The following is a 17925-nucleotide window of genomic DNA, read 5'->3' as shown; positions in this document are numbered from 1 at the left end:
AACGGGGCCCGCGCCAGCCCCACCCCAACCACAACACCACGCGAACACACACCACGGCCCGACCAGGACACACAGTCTGATCCGCCCCGCCGCCCAGGCCCCCCGGAAGCAGCGCCCCAGAGCAAAAGTCCAGAATGCTTCATGTCTTTGGACGTGTCATCCTGTCATCCTGTTGACAGGGTCGGGAGGCGTAGGGAGGCGATGTAGTGTAATTAAAAACGTTAAAATCATTGGACATTGGTGTAATGTAATTAAAATCGTTAAAACCATTGGACTTCCACTCTAGAAACACCACCCCAAGAAGGCCCGGACCGCGAGCCCAATCCAAATACAATGCCGCAACAGCCCTCCCCTCCGCCATCCACTCCCAGCATTCCCACCTCCCCCGTCCCCCCCATCCCACTAAATGCACAGCCGTGCACATCTGATCAGACCGCATGCCCCAGCCAGACCGCCAATATACGCCCACGCAGAGCCACTGGCGAATGGAGCCGACACGAACCCCCCCCCCCCCCCCATCTACAGACGGCGACGGGAGGCCCCCCGCGGACGAGCAACGCCACCCGCGAACGGACCCCGACCGGCCCAGAGCACCCAGCCACACCACCCAGGCGCGCAGCCCAGACATGATGCGCAAGCCCACCCGGGGAAGGCCCATGACCGAAACGGCGCAAATGGACAAAAGCCCGCATGCGCAGTGAATGAACAAATGCCCGCACGCGCAACAGACAGTACGCGGGACCCTCCCCCCCAAGCTACACTATAGAGGACAGGACAGGGAGAGAAGGAAAGAGGGAGAGTTGAGAGAGACAGAGGGAGAGGGGAGAAGAGGAGTTGTACGGCATGCCACATAAGAAGTCCATGACAGCGCAATGCTAAAGCAGCATAACTAAGGCATGGTGGAGGGTGGTCAGCACCAGCTCAGGTGTGGTCAGTAGCCACCATGGGATGCATGACTGGGGCACCAGTCACACAAGCCCACAGCAGAGGTGGTCCGTTCCAGTAAGACCCTGAGGTGGTTGAAGTTCCACACTGCACCATACCTAACTATAGGAAGCACTAAAGAGATATGTTTTAAGTCTAGACTTAAAAATAGGGAGGGTGTCTGCTAATCGAATTGAGGGAGGAAGATTATTCCAGAGGAGGGGTGCGCGGTAACAGAAGGCTCTGCCTCCTACTGTAGTTTTTGAAATTCTTGGAATTACAAGAAGTCCAGTATTTTGTGATCGTAAGGGTCTAGGTGGATTATATGGGACTAGAAGATCTTTAATATATTCGGGTGCTCTTCCATTTATGGCTTTGTATGTGAGAAGTAGAATTTTGAAGTCAATGCGACTTTTAACAGGTAACCAATGTAGAGATGCTAGGATGGGGGAAATATGTTCATATTTTTTGGTCCTAGTGAGTGTGCGAGCAGCTGCGTTTTGTATAAGCTGTAGGCTTTTTAGACAGGTATTATTGTAGCCGGCGTATAGCGCATTACAATAGTCTAGCCTGGAAGTGACAAAAGCGTGGATTAATTTTTCAGCGTCTGATAAGGATAAGGACTTCCTTATCTTTGAAATGTTCCTTAAATGGAAAAATGAGGTTTTTGTGATCTGCTTTATGTGACTATTGAGTAGAAGTTCTTGATCAATTGTAACTCCTAGATTTTTAACACTTGTGGATGAGGTCAGTGAGAGATCACTATATGTAACCTGTGATGTGGATAGGATATCCCTAGTCTTCTTAGGACCTAAAACCATAACTTCTGTTTTATCTGAGTTCAATAGCAGGAAGTTATTAGTCATCCAAATTTTTATGTCTCTCAGACATGTGTTGAGTTTGGCTAACGGGGTTGGTTCATCGGGCTTTATGGAAATATATAATTGTGTATCATCTGCATAAGAATGGAAATCAATGCCATGTTTTCTAATTATAGAACCTAGAGGAAGCATATAAAGAGAAAATAATAGGGGCCCTAGTACTGAGCCTTGAGGCACTCCATATTTAACCATAGTCTGGGAGGATGGTTCATTATGGACCTGTACAAATTGTTGGCGGTTAGTAAGGTATGATCTAAACCAAGCAAGTGCAGAGTCTTTGATACCTATGGAATGTTCAAGCCTGTGGAGTAGTATGTCATGATCTATGGTGTCAAAAGCAGCACTGAGGTCAAGGAGGACTAGTATTGATGCATAGCCGTTATCAGCAGCAATAAGGAGGTCATTAAACACTTTAACTAAGGCTGATTCGGTACTGTGGTGGGCTCTAAAGCCAGATTGGTACAGTTCTTGAATTTTGTTAGTTTGTAAGAAGGCGCTAATTTGTTTGGATACTATTTTTTCAAGTATTTTTGATATAAAAGGGAGATTAGATATAGGCCTATAGTTAGCTAGGATGTTAGGGTCAAGGCTAGGTTTTTTGAGTGATGGCTTGATAACAGACATCTTAAACTGCTGTGGAACATGTCCTAATAACATTGAATTATTTAGAATCTGAAGTAACGTATTATCGAGGAGGGGGAGGGCGGTCTTAAGAAGGTGAGTGGGAATAGGGTCTAGCAGACTAGTTGCAGATTTTGATGAGGAAATTGTGGAGGTGAGCTCTAATGTGTCAATAGGTGTAAATGAATTGAATGTTGTGCTAGGTTGCATCTGTGATTCTGTTATGTTTTCACTATTATTTGGCAATGGAGTATGTGTATTTGGTGAAACTGACTGGTTGTTGATCTTAACTCTAATTGTTTCAATTTTATCATTAAAAAAGTTCATAAAATCATTGCTATCTAAGCTTAAAGGAATAGATTGGCTTACTTCATTATGGCTCTTCGTTAAGCGGGAGATTGTGCTAAAAAGAAATTTTGTATTGTTTTTATTTTCTTCAATCAGTGAGGAATAGTAAGCTGACTTGGCCTTGTTAAGTGCTTGTTTGTAAGCGATGAGGCTATCTCTCCATGCTTGGCGAAACACTTCCAATTTAGTGGTGCGCCACTTTTGCTCTAGTTTGCGTGTTTTTTGCTTAAGGGTTTTAGTCTCTGATGTATACCATGGAGCGTGTCTTGTTTGTTTCCTTGTTTTCTTTTTGAGTGGTGCTACAGAGTCTAGGGTTGAGTGTAGTGCATTCATTACATTATCAGTTAGTAGATCGACCTCTGTTGAGTTAAGGGAAGGACCTTCTGTTTTAGGAGAAGGGCCCTCTAATATATCCTGAGTCACAAATGTGGAAAGGGTTAGTGGAATTTGTTCTAGAAAGTCTGCAGTCGTTTTTTCAGATAGGCTGCGACTATAGTAGTAAGTGGAGTTAGGTACTAAATAATGTAGTGTCATTTCAAAAGTAATTAGATGGTGATCAGTTAGGGTGGGGTGTTGTGGTATGATTGTTAACTTTTCTATGTTTATGCCATATGACAAGACTAGGTCAATAGTATGGTTATGACGATGTGTGGGTGAATTAACATTTTGGGAGAAGCCGAGATGGTCAATTAGAGATTGGAATGCAATTGTGAGACTATCGTTCACATTATCCATATGAATATTAAAATCACCCAATATAAGTATTTTTTCTGTTTGGACAACTAAAGTGGAAAGAAAATCAGAGAATTCTTCTAGGAAATTAGTGTAGGGGCCTGGGGGTCTATAAAGTGTGACCACGGTTACAGGCAGATTAGTTTTCCAGTCTGGATGTATAAAATTAAGAATTAGGACTTCAAAAGATGTAAGCTTATGTGCGGGTTTGGGAGATGTGAGAAGGCTAGAGTGATAAATTGTAGCTACTCCACCACCCCTGCCAGTATGGCGTGGTACATGGTGGTTTAGATAGGAAGGAGGTGTGGACTCATTCAATGGAAGGTATTCATCTGGTTTAAGCCAGGTTTCAGTGAGGCACATTACATCTATGTGGTTGTCAGTAATAATTTCATTAACCAAGGGGGTCTTACTTGATAATGATAGAATGTTAAGTAAAGCAAGCCTAAGTTGCGTTTTTTGGGGGGATTGTGTAATCGAGGATGTTTTTATTTGAATAAAGCCTACCTTACATTGCCAGACTTTGCAAAGATTTGGAAAAGATTTTTGAAAGACTACAGTCTCAGACCCTCTCACATCTAAAGACAATTCATTGAGTTTTTAGTCACAGACTAGTCACAGGCCAGTCTCAGATTAGGATTTTGCAAAGACTGTGGTCACTATTTACAAGACTGCTGCTAGATTCCTTCAAATTATTTCCATCGTGCACTAGGCTATACGTCATCATCAACAGGAACTCACATGATAGGCTACTCATATCAAAGTAATTTTTTTCGCGTTTCTGCAGCATTGTTTGATAGTGTGACATCACTAACAGATATAGAGTTGTTCTGTCACGTAGAATAGCCGACTAATAAATTATAAGAAATGAAATAACAAATAATCATAGGCTACAGCTGTAGCCTATTTTGCTCCTTCCGTTTTCGTGTTCGTCGACCGAGGTCACTATTGGTTTTTAATGTTCACGTCACTATTTGCATGAGCCACGACTGAAAAGACTTACGATAATATCAAACATGTTTGATATTGTCGTAACGGCAAAACTAGAAAAAGACTGACTCCGACGGACTTAAAACCGCTAAGATTGGCACCTTACACTAAACGATTTAGATGACGGGAGCGCGCCGAGATTCTAGTACAACTGGCAAGATTTCCGCCCGATTTTGGAAAAGTAGTCGGCGACTGTTAAAACAGACCAAAATCGTGCAATGTAAGCCAGCCTTAAGATTGCTAAAATCAATTCCCCTAATGGATCGAGCACGAGACAACTTTGGTACAGACACCCTCTCTATTTGGCCCTGTGTTGGCCTATCTGGGTGACTCTGGGACGACAGAGATCTGTGTAAGACAATATCTCTGCTGCCTGGACTAACCTCTGGTTTGTCAGGAACTAGCCTCGGTTAGGTGATGGTCTATGTTCCTTGAAAGGAGAACAGCACCCTCCGGAGTGGGGTGGATACCGTCTCTTTTCAACAGTCTAGGCTTCCCCAAGAAGGAGCTAAAATTATCAATGAAGCCCACATTGTTATTGGCACACCACTCTGACAGCCAGCGGTTGAGGTCCGAAATTCTGCTGAACATTTCGTCACCTCTTCTAATGGGTATGGGTCCAGAGAAAGTTACAGAATCAGACATCTGTTGTGCGAACCTGCACACGGAAATAAAGTTTTGCTTGGTGATCTCCGATTGACGCAATCGGACATCGTTGGTGCCGGTGTGGATGACTATTTTCGAATATTTACGCTTAGCATTAGCCAGCACTTTCAAATTTGACTCGATGTCGTTAGCTCTGGCCCCAGATATTGAATTAACTATAACCGATGGAGTCGTTAGCTTCACGTATCGTATAGTAGAGGCGCCAATTACCAGAGAGGCAGGTTTATCTTGGCTAGCTAAAGGGGAGAATCGATTAGAAACGTGAAGGGGTTGGTGGTTAGCAGTGGGCCTCTGTTTGGATTTATGTCCCCGAATAGTCACCCAGGGACTAGTCCCCTGCTGCGAGGGGGCTGTCATGGTTACGCTATCTGTAGGCCTATCTCTAATGGCTGGTGCATCCACACAGGTTACCGGGGATTCTGTCGCTAACTGTTTGCTAGTCAGATTCAGCGTGCGGATGCGGCCCTCGAGTTCATCTAACCTCGCCTCCAAGCTAGCTATTCGTCTGCATTTATTACAAGTATCTTGTCCACTAAAGGAGGCTGGGGAGTAAGCTAGCATGTGACACGCCGGGCAACATAGAGCGTTAGGAGGAGGAGAGGTAGGGACAGGATCGAGACGAGGCATCGTCTTTAAGAAAAGCAAGTGAGTTGGCTACACAGGTGGTTAGAGTAGAGTTATACGTAGATAAAACCCCAATGTGTTCAAAGTGAACAGATTACGTGGAAACAGCGGGGAAGCACCGCAAGCTACAACGCTAAACAGTGGCAGTACAAACAGGATGTGACGCAATCACTTACCGCAACTTCCTTACTCGCGAATTGCGAACAGATTTTTGAATTTCAAAAGTATATCGAAATCAAAGATCAAAGACTTCTGCATCTGTCCATCATTCAGTCTGACCAATCCACCCGCTCGGGCACGCATCGTTACAATCATCAATATGAGTATGAAGAGTATGACTAGCCATTGGATTTTTTTTGCTAACCCAACATCATCATGATCTACTGTAACCTCTAAACGCATGTTTGCTAATTATTGCGCCCCCCATTGGCCAAATTACACCAAATTTGTTGTGTACCCTTGGGAGGGGGTCAGTTGTCATGTGACCAAGTTTCGTTAACATACATCAAAGCGTTCCCAAGATATGAGCTCACTTACTGTTTGGCGACTTTGCCCCATTGGATTTGCCTTTATTACTGCAATGTTATGTAAAAATGAGTCATAACAACTTCTGATCACAATTAAACTGTCATAAATGGACTCAGCATCCTCAATAACCCCTGAATTGACACCAAGATTGTGAAAATGTGATCATTATTAGTAGATGTATGATTGCAGTCAGTATCCTGGCCAAGGTGAGAAAGCGCCCCCCAGGGGAAGGGCAAAACGGGGTCAGAAAATTTGCACCCCGTCATTTTTCAACAGTAGGACCCCAAATAAAGCAAATAAAACGAAAAAATCAATTTTAGCAAAAAAATCCTACGGAATTACAATTCGTACCCCACTATTATGCAAGCAGACTCTGCACTCAAGAGGCAAGTTCCATTACAGCCCACGGAATAAGATAGTTAACCGTAAATTTAGCATTAGCTAAACCCTCCTGGCACGGCACACATTATGTGTGGCCCAATTAGACGACAATTGTTTTTGAATCAGTAGATGTTCCTTTCTCCAGCAACAGTAAAACCATCCACCAAAGCCACTGCGAATACGAGATAATGCTTCTTAAAAATGACCGAAATTTAGAGGGAGGAAAATTCTGCTTTCAGTGGTGTAGATAACCCCTCGGTGCACCTTTTGGTCTTTAAAACTATGCTACCTAGGCTCTATGGAAATATAAAGCTTATGTTCATATCTTTATCAGGATAATCAGGGTAGAAATGGCAATTTCAGTCATTTTCAGCCATGAATTGTTGGATTTTTGAGGGTCTCTGAGAGGGGTCCCAGAACTCCATAACAAAAAACAGCTGGAGGGTTTTAAGTATATTGTCATGCCCGGCTTTGCCGTGCTGTGGTGTGGCCCGCCCCTTTGTCTGTGTGTCTTATGGCTGCTGTCTGTCTGTCTGTCCCAGACCCACAGGTGGAGCTGTTACCTGGCCGTGCAGCTTGATTGATGGCCACCAGGCCTGTTAAAAGAGGCCTTCCTGTCTGCTTGCGCGTTCTCTCTCTGGTCCCGGCTGTCCGTCTGCGCGGCTGGCTAGGCCTCGCTCCGCACATACACTTTTGCTATGCTACACTCCATTCTACTGATGAACACTACACATTTGGTTAACCATTACACTTACTGATTCACCTTTATTTATGTAATAAACATCTATTTGTTAAATATAGTGATCGGTGTTGTCTCCCTCCATGTCGTTACCGCTGTACGAGCCCAGTGGTCTTGACATATGGGGATCTCGTCCGCTTTTGAATCCAAATGTAAGTAAGGTAGGCTACTTTAATTCGCGGTGGCCGCGTGTGTAGTGCTACAGTACGTTACGAGCGTAGGCTTGAAGATTTATGAATGGGTGACGTAAATTTGGCCTACTATCAGTTCTCTGATTGGTTGGGAGAAGCACACTGATTTTTGTTAAATGTGTATCGTAGCCTAAGTTGGGTAAGGAGCGTCTTTTCTTCCGGCTAATTGGTAAACAAAGTTCGGTTGCAGTTTTGGTGGCTGGACAGAAGCTTTTGGAGCGATCGCTTTTCCCCATTTAGAGTGCTTCGGTGCTGGGTTTAGGCTGCTGCTGTCACGGGAGTCTGGGCTGAGGGCACCGCCGTGGCGAAACGGCTGGATTGACTTCGGTCGAGGCAGTACGTCCCCGCTGGTCTTGGTGAGTCAATGATCCTTGCTCTTGGACTCCGTGCGAAGATAAGGCAGAATAGTGGGGGGTAAATGTTAGGGGGATGCTCCAGGATATGTCTAGTTGCTTTAACTGTATTAGGCTTTGTAACCAGGTTGGCTGGATGTGTTGTGTAGGCTAGAGAGAGCAAGTTTTGGTTAGTTTTGATATTTGCACATTGGTTATTGTTGTTGCCGATTGGGAGTGTACCGATGGTGACGTTGGAGGAGTTTTTAGCAGCTCCGTCGGAACGTTTGTTAGTGGCGTTAAATACAGAACAATTGCGAAAGGTAGCCGATCATCATCATATTAAGTTGCCCTCCGTGTTGAAATCCGCTAAAAAGAAACAGTTGGTGGGTTTTATTCGGGAGTTCCTAAAAGAGAAAGAGATTTTGCCTGTTCTAACACCAGTTGATCCTAGCTCAGAAATTCAAACTGTTATTGCCAATATGCCTGGGCCTGAAACGGAGTCTGAGTGCAGCAAATTAACTTTTGAACAACAAAGAGAATTGTTGAAAATGAAGATGGATATGGAACTGGAAATTGAGCGAGTTAAATTGGCGAAGGAGACAAAGCGATTAGATCAGGAGATGGATCAAAAACGTTTTGACGCGCAGGAGAGAGAGAAAGACCGTTCGTTAGAAAAGGAAAAACTTAAAAACCAAGAGCAGGAATTAGAGATAGAAAGAACAAGGCTGCAATTAATTACAGAGGGTAAAATTGAACAGAATAAATCTAGAGGTAAGTCAGGTTTAGCGGGTATGATAAAATTCCTGCCCAAATTTAACGAACGGGAGCCAGATATTTTTTTCTCTTTGTTTGAAAACATAGCTACTGATAGCGATTGGGATGACGAGGACAGAAGCATACTTTTGCAAACTGTATTGATTGGCCGCGCACAGGAGGCTTTTGTGGCTTTAACACCTGCTGATAGACGAGTGTATGACAAGGTAAAGCAAGCAGTCTTGAAATGTTATGAACTCGTTCCTGAGGCGTATCGGCAGCGATTCAGAAACTGGCGTAAAGGCGAAAAACAAACTCATACTGAGGTGGTAAGAGAGTTGAGTAGTTTTTTCAATCGTTGGCTGACCGCTGAGGGTGTGGAAACATTTGATGCGCTGCGAGAGTTGGTTATGTTAGAGCAGTTTAAAAACATCTTGCCCGAGAGGATTGCTATTTATGTCAACGAGCACGAAGTTAAGACTGTTGCGGAGGCCGCTGTCCTCGCCGACGGCTTTGTATTGACGCACAAAGGGAAGGTGCGTGAATATTCTTCACGTTATGAGAATAACCGTAGGGAATATCGCTCAAGTCGTGTTCATGCTGGTCCTGTTGTCAAATATGATCCCCCAACGAATAATAAAACACAGGAGACTGGGGTTGGTGAGCGATGTAATTATTGTTTGGAGGTAGGACATTGGAAGCGAGAGTGTCCAGTGTTGCGTATGCGAAATGAGGTTAAAACTGACCATGGAAAAGCTGTTTGTTGCGTTTCTTCTGTTGCGCATCCTTATACGCCTGTTGTGGTTGATATGGAGGTTTTAAATGTCGTTCAGCCTGACGCGGGTGAGAAGATCGATCTTGGAGCTGTGTCTGATAAGCGTGTAACATCTGGGAGGTCCGGTGTGTCAGACTATGCGCCGTTTATTAGTGATGGTTTTGTCTCCTTGGTAGGAGGGGAGCACAGAGTCCCAGTAAAAATCTTGAGGGACACAGGAGCCTCAGAGAGCTTCATTTGTGCTTCAGTTCTGCCATTGTCTTCAGTATCAGACACGGGGAAGTGTGTTCTGATTCGCGGGATAGGCCTTCAGCCTTTCCCGGTGCCTTTACATCGGGTTCAGTTATTTTCAGGTTTTGTAAATGGCGAGGTTACAATTGCCGTGAGACCCTCTCTACCTGTAGATGGTATTCATATCATTTTGGGAAATAATCTGGGTGGGTGTTTAGTGTCTCCGCCGCCTGTGGTTACAGTTGCACCTCTGCCATTAGCGGAGCCAGATGGGTGTCTGCAAGACTTTCCAGATGCTGTTACTGCCTGCGCTGTGAAGCGTACAGTGGCTCGCGCGCAGGTAGAGTCACCATCTGATGTGTCTAAAGCCTACCTTACATTGACAGACTTTGCAAAGATTTGGGAAAGATTTTTGAAAGACTACTGTCTCAGACCCTCTCACATCTAAAGACAATTCATTGAGTTTCTAGTCACAGTCTAGTCACAGGCCAGTCTCAGATTAGGATTTTGCAAAGACTGTGGGTCACTATTTACAAGACTGCTGCTAGATTCCTTCAAATTATTTCCATCGTGCAATAGGCTACACGTCATCATTAACAGGAACTCACATGATAGCCTACTCATATCAAAGTAATTTTTTCGCGTTTCTGCAGCATTGTTTGATGTGTGACATCACTAACAGATATAGAGTTATTCTGTCACGTAGAACAGCCGTCTAATAAATTATAAGAAATGAAATAACAAATAATCATATAGGCTACAGCTGTCGCCTATTTTGCCCCTTCCTGTTTCATGTTCGACCGTGGTTACTATTGGTTTTTAATGTTCACGTCACTATTTGCATGAGCCACGACTGAAAAGACTTCCGATAATATCAAACATGTTTGATATTGTCGTAACGGCAAAACTAGAAAAAGACTGCCTCCGACGGACTTAAAACCGCTAAGATTGGCACCTTACACTAAACGATTTAGATGACGGGAGCGCGCTGCGATTCTAGTACAACTCCCAAGATTGCTGCCCGATTTTGGAAATGTAGTCGCCGACTGTTAAAACAGGTCAAAATCGTGCAATGTAAGCCAGCCTTAAGTCTAAGATGTCCGTTTCTGGTTTGCTTGTCCCTGAACTACCTGCGCCTTTGTCTTATGATGAGCTGGTCGAAGCTCAGAGAAACGATCAGAGTCTGGAGATGTTTTTTGCTTTGGCTGCAGCTGATCCCGGCAAGGGTTATCTTGTGCAGAATGGTCTTTTGCTTCGAAAGTGGTTGTTTTGTGCTGAGCCTGATGTGGCAGATCAGGTGATGCAGGTCGTGGTTCCTGAGAACTACCGCGATTTAGTTTTGAAAACTGCACACTGTGTAGAGTCTGAACATTTTAGTGTTAAGAGGACCTACAATTATATACTACAGCATTTTTATTGGCCACGCATCAAGCGGGATGTAATGAAGTTTGTCAGAACTTGTCATGTTTGTCAAGTAGCAAGGAAGCTGAACTACTCCGCATCTTCGGGGGTGGCGAGTGGTCACAGCAGCCAAAACTCCAAGTTGAGTTCGGCGCCTGTCTTGGCTGTACCGAAATTGGAGCAACCATTCCGGTTGCAGGTTGACATGAGTCGGGTTGGGGCGAGGGCCGCTCTTTTGCAGAACGATGAAAGGGGTGTTGAAAAATCGTTTTATTTTTCGAGAAAATGCAACAAACACCAATTGAATTACTCCGTTCTCGAGAAGGTGGCTTTTGCGCTAATTTGGGCACTTCAACCCTTCGTAGTTTATGTGGGTGGGGGTTTACATTCGATCGTGGGTGATTCGGACAATAATCCACTCACGTTCCTCCAGTCGTTAGAGAAGCCCACCAACCAACGCCTCTTACGTTGGGCATTATTTTTACCACCTTTTCGTTAAGCTATTCGGCTCATTCGAGTGTGGAGAATGTGTGGGCTGGTCACTCTCACGCCCCGGATGAGTCAGTTTAATGGTGTCTGTTTGTCCTGCTCAATCTGTGTCTGTTCTGCTTTCCTTAAATAGCTGTCCATGGTACCGGGATTTGCTGGTTGCAGAATGTGGTAAAGATGGAGGTGGTGGAAATGGTCACTGTTGGTCTGATTGTCCTAGTATGAGTGAGGTGCACTGGGATGGTGGTGTGAATGTATTAGCCTTTCCAATGTGTGAATGTTAGTTTTGTTATAATTTACTCATTATTCTTTACGATTTTGTTATTGCTATTGTGGGAGCTTGATGGTTCTTTCAGAGTCCCAGTAAAATGGGCCTCTGTTCTTAAGGGGGGGGTGATGTCATGCCCGGCTTTGCCGTGCTGTGGTGTGGCCCGCCCCTTTGTCTGTGTGTCTTATGGCTGCTGTCTGTCTGTCTGTCCCAGACCCACAGGTGGAGCTGTTACCTGGCCGTGCAGCTTGATTGATGGCCACCAGGCCTGTTAAAAGAGGCCTTCCTGTCTGCTTGCGCGTTCTCTCTCTGGTCCCGGCTGTCCGTCTGCGCGGCTGGCTAGGCCTCGCTCCGCACATACACTTTTGCTATGCTACACTCCATTCTACTGATGAACACTACACATTTGGTTAACCATTACACTTACTGATTCACCTTTATTTATGTAATAAACATCTATTTGTTAAATATAGTGATCGGTGTTGTCTCCCTCCATGTCGTTACCGCTGTACGAGCCCAGTGGTCTTGACAATATGGCTGTTCATAGTTCCACATACTTATCACATATACAAAGTATGAGCCGATTTGGCCGACCCCCATCTTCCCACCTCTGCCTGGTTTTCTCATGCAATGACTCTTAAGTCCGTCGGAATCAGTCTTTCTCTAGTTTTGCCGTTACGACAATATCAAACATGTTTGATATTATCGGAAGTCTTTTCAGTCGTGGCTCATGCAAATAGTGACGTGAACATTAAAAACCAATAGCGAGCAAGCTCCAACATGAAACAGGAAGGGGCAAAATAGGCGACAGCTGTGCCTATATGATTATTTGTTAATTCATTTCTTATAATTTCTTAGTCGGCTATTCTACGTGACAGAACGTAGGTTACAAATGTAACTATGGATCTGTGAGACCGTGGGATGACTGTCACTACAGTCTAAAAAGGAATGATCACCTTCGTTCTGCCTATCACCGAGATCATATGTCAAAATAGTCCTGTCCATGACCTCCGGAAGCAGAACGACTTGAGTTAATAAATAGCAGGGAATGCTCCCGGGTCAGTCTCCTATCCCTGAACGCCTCAGAATGGTCCGAGCGACAAGGATAGTGATGGTCATCCCTCGGTCTCACAGATCCATAGTTACATTCGTAACCTCCGATATGTTTCGACCTCACTCTAACCGTCACTACGGTCTAAAAAGGATGACACATACCAAAAGGGTCGCGAGGAACCCAGAATCAATTATTAAAACCTCGCTCGGTCACGGACATGAGGGCGGCATCGCCGACTGGAGGCGGGCGAGTGACATCCACCCTGTAAAAACGGGTAAAAGTGCATGGCGTCGACCATGAGGCCGCTGCACAGATATCGTCTGCTGCTACACCCCTAAGGGCAGCCCAAGACGTAGCCATACTCCTGGTAGAGTGGGCCCTCATACCAGAAGGAACCGGTATTCCCTGCGCATGGGAAATAACCTCCACCAGCCAATGCGAGAGTCTCTGCTTGGAGAGTGGAAGCCCCTGCCTTGCTGCCCCATAACATATGAAAAGCTGAGAGTGTGCTTTCCACAAGGACTGCGTACGGGCCAGATAGGCCCTAAAGGCCCTGACTGGGCACAGGGTCAGCAACTTGTCTTGCTCTGCCTGTGAGGTGGAAGAAGGCTGGAATTGAGTCACCTCCAGAACCTGGTTAATGGACTGCGGGTTAAGAACCTTCGGCAGGAAAGTTGGATTCAGCCAAATTGACACGCTAGCACCTCCTGCCTGCTACCTAAGGCAGTCGTCGCTAACTGAGAGAGCACACAGCTCACTGACACGTTTCGCAGAACAGAGCGCCAAGAGAAAGGCAGTCTTAAGCGACAAGGAACGCAAATCTACGTCTAAAATAGGCTCATACGGGCCTACAGTAAGTGACGTTAAAACCGTGGGCAGATCCCAGACCGGTGCCCGCAAAGTGCGACCTGGATGCAACCGGCAGGCTCCCTTCAAGAACTGGCAAACCAAGGGATGCCTACCAAGGGGACCATTGTCCACACCCTGGTGAAAGGCCAAAATTGCTGAAGCATATACCTTCACGGTACTGGCCGCCTTGCCTTGATCCAATTCGGACTGCAAGAAGCGCAAAACTTGAGGCACGGGGCAAGTCGCTGGCTCGAGGCCCATGCCAGCACACCAATCTGAAAAGATCCCCCACCTGAGTGCATAGCAAGCTCTAGTGGATGGAGCCCTGGCGCTATTTAGCGTGTCCTGAACAGACACATCTACCTGCTCAACGACGGGCCCTGCAGGGGCCAGACCCACAGACAGAGGGTCCCTGGGTTCGGATGCCAGATCCGCCCGTCTGCCTGTGACAAAAGATCCGCTCTGCATGGCAACTGCCATGGATGACCCTGCAACAGCTGGAGCAGGTCCGGGAACCAAGGCCTCGCTGGCCACCGTGGAGCCACCAGCAGGACTGAGTGATGGCCCTCCTGGATCCTCCGGAGAACCTGCGCTATGAGCGGGAGTGGAGGAAAAGCATACAACAAGCCTGTCGGCCATTCTTGTGACAGAGCATCCAGGCCCAAACTGCCCCCCTGCCCTGTGAGGGAGTACCACTCCGGGCAGTGCGTTGTCTCCGCCGATGCAAAGAGATCTACTTATGCGATCCCGTACCGCATCCAGATCTGGCTTACGACCTCCGCGCTCAATCTCCATTCTCCCGGGAGTGGCCCCGTCCTGGAGAGAATGTCTGCTGCTCTGTTCTCCACACTCGGGATGTGCACTGCCCTCAGTGAAGACAGCCGCGGCCATGCCCAAGTCAGTAAGGCCTCCGCCACCTTGAGGCACCGCTGGGACCTCGTTCCCCCTTGGTGATTGACGTAGTGCACCGCCACAGTACTGTCCGTCCTCACGAGAACGTGTTGGTGTTGTAACACCGGCAGGAATCTCTGCAAGGCAAGATGGATGGCCTTCAGTTCGAGGACGTTGATGTGCTCCAACGTCCATGGGGGCTGCCACATGCCCCTCGCCGTCCGTCCTTCCCAGACAGCTCCCCAGCCTGTCAGGGACGCGTCCGTCAAAAGGACCTGTCTCCTGTGTGGAAGGCCCCCCAGTGGGACACCTCGGAGTAAGAACTCCCGGTCCCTCCAAGGGCGCAGGGCTCTGATGGAAGCCCGGGACACACGAAGCCTCATCTGCCTGTCGCTCTTTGGGTGAAGACCGAAGGCATTGAACCAGCACTGCAGGGGGCGTGCCCTCAGCAGGCCAAGAGGAACTACCGCCGCAGCTGCTGACATCAAACCCAGCAGCTTCTGGACTCTGTGAGCAGTCACGAGACCACCCAAGCGGAAATGACCCAGCATGCCGAGCAGGCTGTCTGCTCTCCGTGGAGTGAGAGACGGCGTCATGCCGACCGAGTCGAGGAGGACACAGAGGAACTCTGCCTGTTGGCGGGGTTGCAGGTTGCTCTTTTTGTGGTTGACCGTGAAGCCCAAGAACTGAATGTGGGCCAGAACAGTCTCCGTGTCGCGCACTACCTGTTCTCGGGAGGGGGCGCAAATGAGCCAGTCGTCCAAATACGGCAGTATTTTGAGACCGCGAGCCTGAAGGGGGGAGAGCGTGGCTGACACCACGCGAGTAAAAACTCGTGGGGAGAGTGAAAGGTTGAAGGATAGGACCTGGAACTGGAACGCCCTGCCCCGGAAGGCAAAGCGCAGAAAGGGCCTGTGTTCCGGGCAAATCGGAACGTGGAAGTAGGCGTCCTTTAAGTCCAAAGATGTGAACCACTCCCCCTGCCGGATGGACTGCATCACCATCCTTGTGTGGACCATCTTGAAGGGCAGCACCTTGAGATACCGATTCAAGGGCCTGAGGTCGAGAACGGGCCGAAGACCGCCATCCTTCTTTGGGACGATAGAATACTTGCTGTAGAACCCAGCGAGCTGTGCGCTGGGTGGTACTTCTGAGATGGCCCCTTTCAGAAGAAGCTCTTGAATCTCTTTGGCAAGTGCGGACATTAAAACCGGGTCTTGTACAGACGTTACCTTGACCCCTGAAAACATAGGGGGGCGCCGTCGAAATCGCAATCGGTAGCCACGAGCCACCGTGGCTACGACCCAAGGGTCTGGGACAATCCCCTCCCAGGAGGTCCGTGACAACTGGGAAGGACAATCGACGGGCGCCCCTGGGATGCTATGCGGGACCACTACCGCGGCCGGCACCCCTACCTGTGCCTCGCTGTGGACCCCCTCTACCCCTGGAACGGGAATATGGGGCCGATCTCTGGTCAGGTGGACGAAATCGCCGGTCACCAGAGGACTGTGGGATGTTCCCCCTCGGCGGAGGCCGGGCCGGCAGCCGCGGCCTACATCCGCCCACGGACGCCCTGCTGACCGTTGAGGCAGGCTTACGGCACACACGCTGGACAGCTTCCCTCAACGCTGCAGCACGTTCAGCGCGGTCGAGCACCTCCTGGGATCCTGGGTGGAAAACATGCCCAGGGGCAACTGGGAGGTTCAGCAGCTCCTGCTTGATGGGCTCTGGCAGGGAGGTCTGTGCCAGCCAAACCTGCCTGCGGCACAACACTGCAGAACCCATGGCGTCTCCCACATCACGTGTCAGCTGGGCGTGGGATGACAGAGCTGCATCCAGCAGGGCCCTGGCGTCCTGGTCGTCCCGACTCAGCGTCTTGCGAAGTGACGCCAGTGTAAAGGAGCATCCACACCAAGAACGATAACGATAACTATAACTATAACCATAACGATAAAAGCGTCCATACTGGCCAACGATAAGAAAAGTCTCTCCTCATGTTAATGAATGATGGCTAGAATATTACGGGTTCTGATTGGCTGTTAACTTTTTATCGTTCTCAAAATCGCTCTGAAAGTGATCAGCAACGATATCGTTCTTCATGTCGTTATCGTTATAGTTTATGTGTGAACGTTGTCATTCATTTTAACGAGAACGATATTTATTTATAGTTATCGTTATCGTTATCGTTCTTGGTGTGAACGGCCCTTAATGGCCAGAGCGTTACCCATCCGGGCCGCTCGTGCTGCTGCATTAAAAGTACGAGTGGCCAGGCGGTCTGTCTTCGCGCACTCCTTACGGGGGCAGCGTGGATTGGGTGACACCCCAGTGAGGCCCAGAGATGTCAACGCGGCCATTGACGGCTCGACCGGTGGCATGTCCCCGAGTCCGAGTGGCTGTTGCTAGCTGGCGGCAGCCTGCATTGAACTGTGGGCGCTGCGTCAACTTACCCCATGACGACCTCAGCATTGCTGTGTAGTCAGGCGGCACCGGCACGGGGGGTGGTGGGGTAGCACAAGGGATGCCCTCCCAGATACCTCCCATGGGAGTCGGAGCAGGTGTGGGCGCCTCAAGGCCAAGGATGTTGGCAGCGCTCAGCACCCGTGCCATCAGGGAGCTGACGGGGACCTCTCCCGCCCCCACGGAGCTGTCACCCAGCACTGCAGAGCCCGTCTGCAGATCGCCCATGAGGTCGTCTCCTGTGTGGTCTGACTCCGTTCGGAGAGCATAGAGGGATAGCACATCCGCATCGCCCCGTTCCTCCTTCTCACCATGGCTCTCAGGCCGTAGAAACTTCATTCAGTGGTCTTACTTAAGGCTGGCTTACATTGCACGATTTTGGTCTGTTTTAACAGTCGGCGACTAAATTTCCAAAATCGGGCGGAAATCTTGGGAGTTGTACTGAAATCGCAGCGCGCTCACGTCATCTAAATCGTTTAGTGTAAGGTGCCAATTTTAGCGGTTTTAAGTCCGTCGGAGGCAGTCTTTTTCTAGTTTTGCCGTTACGACAATATCAAACATGTTTGATATTATCGGAAGTCTTTTCAGTCGTGGCTCATGCAAATAGTGACGTGAACATTAAAAACCAATAGTAACCTTGCGCGAACATGAAACAGGAAGGGGCAAAATAGGCGACAGCTGTAGCCTTTATGATTATTTGTTATTTCATTTCTTATAATTTAGTAGTCGGCTGTTCTACGTGACAGAACAACTCTATATCTGTTAGTGATGTCACACATCAAACAATGCTGCAGAAA

This window comes from Sardina pilchardus, chromosome 23, assembly GCF_963854185.1.
Source record: "Sardina pilchardus chromosome 23, fSarPil1.1, whole genome shotgun sequence".
NCBI classification, from domain to species: Eukaryota; Metazoa; Chordata; class Actinopteri; order Clupeiformes; family Clupeidae; genus Sardina; species Sardina pilchardus.
This window is presented reverse-complemented; position numbering follows the sequence as displayed.